Here is a 5,153-nt window from a genome sequence, read left to right on the forward strand (position 1 = left end):
CTTGCAGAACAGTTTGCCAAGAACAAGAAGACAGACGCATTCTTCTCTGATGCGGACATTCATAGGCCTTTAACCTTAGACGCATCTCAAGCTCTTTCCACCATGAGGTGCTCGCTGGTGATTTGCTGCCCTCATGGCACCAGATCGAGTCAGGTTTCCATCCGTCCTGGAGAGCCCAAGGGCCTGGAACATTAACGAAGAATGCAACAAAAACCGAGTAGCAGCCATTCCGGGTTTATGAGTACATAAGGAACATGCCTGTACCCTGTCACCATGGGATTCAACACCAGCCTGTCGTGGATGGAAACTTTCTATTAATTGTCTGGAGAACAGAATCACTGCTGTGCTCATGCAGTACAAGGAAGGAAGTCCCTCAGGCTACTGCTCAAGTGGGCCCACAGTCCTGGATCATCTAGACTTAAGAAACTAAATTCAGCAGCAGCTGTTTCTTGTGCCTCCACCACACTCTTCTCTGATCTACACTTTTCTTCATGAATGTGCATGGTTACATCCATTTGAGATGAAGATATGGATGCTGCAGTAGCTGCCAGGTCACCTGTGCTCTGACTAACTGGAAAAGCAATCATCTCCTCACCACTCACATCCTCACTGGGGCCAGAAGGCTCACCGTGAACATTTGTGTCTATGTATCTCAGGAGAGCTCTTTCCTGCTTAGATAGAAAAGCTTCCTTTGCTTGCTTGCTTTTTCTGAATGCTGCCTCAGGGGCATTTTCTTCTTTCACTTATGACTGCTGTTCTGTGCCAGCTATAGTGGCTCTCAACACTCAGTTGAAGGGGACAAATAAACAGGCTGGTAGCAGAGCCTGAGGGAGGGAGGATATCAGCCTCTTAAGGGCTTATTACTTCAACTGACTTCCTGTTCTGCTCAGGTGGGTTCAAGGAAGCTCCCTGAGAAGCTAATGTTAATCTGTCCAGGCTCTTCGGGCTGCTAGAGAGGTACATAAGAGGCTGCTCCTCCTCCGATCTCTCTCTCTCTCTCTCTCTCTTTCTCTGCAACTCCTGCTGCTTTCTGTTATTCCCTCTCACCTTTTCTTCTGCCTGCCTGTTATGTCTCTTGTGCCTTCCTTCCTCCAGCACAGCACTCCACCATCTCTGTGCATCTAGAGCGGAGAGAATAAATATGCACCAGCAGCAGACACAACTTTCTGCACTCTGGGTCCTAGTGGTGCCTTCCTCCCTCCCCCCGCCCACCGGCCCAGTATGGCACCTGAGAAGGCCTCCTCAGTTTGCCTCATGGTAATTCCCACTCAGGAGAACTGGTTTAGCAGGGGGAAAAGTTGCCTTTTCAAAACTCGCCTGGTAAGGATTTGTGCTTATATGGGGAAGCTGGCATGGGGGAGTCTACTAACAGATGAGACTGGAAGGTGTTAGTAAATATTAATCTCTTATTAGTCTTTTTATCTCACAAACATTTCAAAATCTCTTCTGTGTTAATCAAAGGTGCTGGCTAAAGTATAACGTTAGAGGGCTACGTTTTGGATGAATGAACGTCATTATCCTAGTAGGCCTGTACTTTATTAACCACTCTGAATTTTTGCTGAGCCCAGTGTGTTTTCAATAAGCTGAATTTTAGCTGGACCTTTTAGCATGTTAAATAATGGTTTGTGTGTCCTTTTTATTCTAAACTCTCAAAATGTCCAGAAAGGAGCCACTAGTAACCTATATGGGCTTTAACTAACTAAAGGATTTATTTGACATCATGTTTTATTAAATCCAAACAGAACAAAGGTTTTAAAAGGGCAGATGCAGTCTTGCAATAAGGTCATTTTCTGTCCTCCGCGGTGGTGCGGGGGGAGAGACTACTCAGATTGTAACAGCTGGCATGAGGGAGGGAGCTGCCTGTGTTCCTGGACCCAGATGGTTCCCCAAGAAGTCAAAGGGAAGGGTGAGCTTAAAAGTGAGGGACATTGTGGTTTCAGATGTTTGTTTTGTGAATGAGCTGTACTTTCCTGCGCTTTACATGACTAAGTGTGAACGAGCATAACGGCGTCAAACATTTAGCCCAAAGTCTCTGTATATTACATGATTCATAATTAATGTGCCTTCAGAGAAGTAAACTGTAAACCAGAAGCATCACCCCTTCTGGGAGAGAGGGTCTGTTTAAATACAAGGGAGTCTGAAAGTTGAGTGCTGTGCCCAGGCAGATGGACAGTAGTCTCCAACTCTCAGTATGGGGGTCCAGATAGTGTGCTTATAGGCCCCTGGGATTGAGTAATAGATGGACTCCATTCACATCCAACCACATGAGGATCCAGGGACATAAAAGCTTGGATTCACCTCATGGCAGTCAGGTGTGTGACTGGAAAGGAGTGCCCAGCTAGATCCATGACACTGCCATGTTAAAATGAAATTCCAAAAGCTGGTGGCAAAAGAATAACAAGAAAGGGTGGTTTGATGTTTAGAGCAATCCTATTTCAATGGGAGAGCACTGAACAAATAGAATGGTTTTCCTGCGTGGGAACTAGTTTAGCAGAGGAGAAGGTGAGTAGGCAACTGTCACCTGGCAAGGTTTGTGATCACCTGTTGATGCTGGAAAGGGGGGCGGTCACCGGGCAGGGGAGAGTGTAAAAGTTAAGTGATCTGCTCACTTTTTATATCTGGGTCTTCAGCCATCTTCCTCAGGCTCAGGGGAGAGAGAAGCATTCCAGACTGTAGGGACCTTTATGAGGCAGAGCCCTCTGCCTCAATCTTCCTGAGCTCAGAAGGCTTCCCGAGGGAAAGGTGACCTAATAAGAGGCATTGTGGATAAGATGTATGTTTGTTAAATGATCTGTACTTCTGTGCTTTGTGATTACGTTAAAAGAGCAGCTGTGTTCAACTCCAGGCAAAGTATTTATCTGCTTCACAACTATTATGTGCCTCTTGAGAGAGTTAAATGGTAAAGCAGAAGTCTTTTGAGTGTAGTTCTAAATGTATTTAAGATACTGGGGTATCTTGAGAATAAGCACTAGTCCTGGGGGAGACTGAAGAGGGCTCAGGATCTGTTTCATGAAGGAGTAGCAGATGGAGAGTCTCCAGGAAATGTGGAGGAAACAGTGCTGCAGCCTGCTGAGATCTGGGAAGGCTTAAAATACCCAGGGATTCAGAGGCTTGGATTACTTTCACAGCAATCTAGTGAGTTGCCAGGAGAGATTGTTCAGCTAGGATCTGGGAAACTGTGCAAGATACAGGCTGCATATGTGCCCCTTAAACTCTCTCTCTGCCTGGAGAACTTGAATGCTTTATAACCATAAACTATTGAAGTATTTTAAACAATCAATCTTTCTACAGTTTAAAATTGGGCTTGGTGTATCTATGTAACCCTTCCTCGAAGAGTAGGACTAGTTGTTTGCCATTTGGAACTTCCACCTGCAGTTCCATAGGTCTGTGGTCCAGCTGTTAGTAGCAAAAAATTGAACAAGCAGGAGAACTGATTCAGGGACAGGGTAAAAACAGTGGGGAATAAATGAGCAACTGTGATGCAGAGATCTACTAGCACAGGATATTACACTCTGAGCATGAGACAGGAATGTAGCAATAGGAGCGAGCAAGTTTCTATTGTCTTTTTGGTTCCTTTTTAAATATAGGTAGGTCTGCAAGTCCATCAAACAGGAGGACAACAGAGGCAATCCATAGCTGAGATTCATAAAGCCTATATTGTTATAAGGCAAGTTGTTTTATGTCTGCGACATTGATCAAAGAAGAAAATCTGGATCTAAGTCATTTCTCGCTGTTGAATAATTTAACACTCCTGTACCTTTAATTGGTTTGTTTGCCTAGACACTTTTTTCCCCTGACCAATCTTGTGAAATTATCTAACCAGTTGCTTAATGTGGTAATGAGTAAAACCTTTATTTTATCTTTTTACTTCCTTATGAACTGATAGTATAGCACATCAGAGCAGACAGTCACAGAGTCAGATTTCAAGGGCAATTTTATGATGCTTAATCGTCTTTCCGGTGGTTAACTACAGCACCCCTTTGGTAACAAACAAGCAATCATCATTTTCATAATTTTTTTCTTTAGTCATTAAGATTGTAAATGAAATGAATGACTTGTTAATACCAGACTGTGGGAACTTCTTGAGAGCCAGCATATTATGAAAAGAACAGATTAATGTTCTTACTGCTGTCTTTCTATGTAGCTCACAGATGATACACTTGAATCTGATTTGTTGCAAAGCAGTGCAGAGTTATATAAATTAAGCCATTCAGATAAGACAGAAGCTCTAAAATAAAAATATTTTTAAAGAGTCTGTCTGGAAGAAACAATGTGCATTCCCTAGCATGTTCCAGCCTTTTAAAAAGATAACTTTGCTCAGCCCATCAGTTAAATGCTTCTTACCTTTTCAATGTTTTTTTTAATCTGGGAAATGTATTTGACAATAAAATCATAAAGTTGTACAGTTGGCAGATCTGAGGCTGTTCTTGGTGGCAGCAGCTTTTTACAAAAGAAAAGAAGTTACATATCTCTTTTTCATTTTTGTACATCTGACTGTCCAACTTCTGCCTGGTGCTTTTCAGTACAGTAAAAAAGTACTGCATCCAAAACATTGCAATTAGCCCAAATAAGTTGTGTGTGTTTTTTTTTTTTTTCTTTGGTGGGGAAAGAAGGAATGAGAAGAGTATAGAAATAAACACAGTAAGATTTGTTTTTCTCTTCAGTTCATATAAATCTTTTGCCTTTTACTAAAGTTTTCTGTGGCGAGGAACATCATTTGCTTGCATTTTGGTAACCACATAAAGTCCCTGACCAAGACTGGCACCCCATTGTAAGCATTGAATCAACAGACGTGTAAGCTCTTTAGGGTGGTGGCTCTCTACCTAAAGAGACAAAACAGATAAAGAGTGGGGAAACATTCACAGGGTGGTAAAGTGACTTGCCTAGTTTCACATAGCAGAACCCTTAATAGAGCCTAGGTCTTGAGTGACAATCTTCTGCCCTGCCCATAGGGACAATATGGTTTTCTTCCTCACCATGGATTGTTGGCAGATGGAGTCCTATTCACAAGTTGAAGGTTCATCCCTGGGCCAGGTTGGTGAAGCAAACGTTACCTTCCCTCTCTTAGGGTTAAATCCTCTTAGGTGTGAAATTGCTCTCCATACTCTCACAGGCTTGGATCAAACCATTTTTTTCCTTAATTTTTAAGTTTG

The 5,153-nt window shown here is 42.8% G+C and overlaps 1 pseudogene; it reads left to right on the forward strand.

Annotated features, from left to right (window-relative positions):
- Nucleotides 1–4,653: 4,653 nt before the first annotated feature.
- On the forward strand, nucleotides 4,654–4,711 carry LOC116820052 (U5 spliceosomal RNA; annotated as a pseudogene).
- Nucleotides 4,712–5,153: the final 442 nt, after the last annotated feature.

Source organism: Chelonoidis abingdonii, chromosome 2, assembly GCF_003597395.2.
Source record: "Chelonoidis abingdonii isolate Lonesome George chromosome 2, CheloAbing_2.0, whole genome shotgun sequence".
Taxonomy (NCBI): domain Eukaryota; kingdom Metazoa; phylum Chordata; order Testudines; family Testudinidae; genus Chelonoidis; species Chelonoidis abingdonii.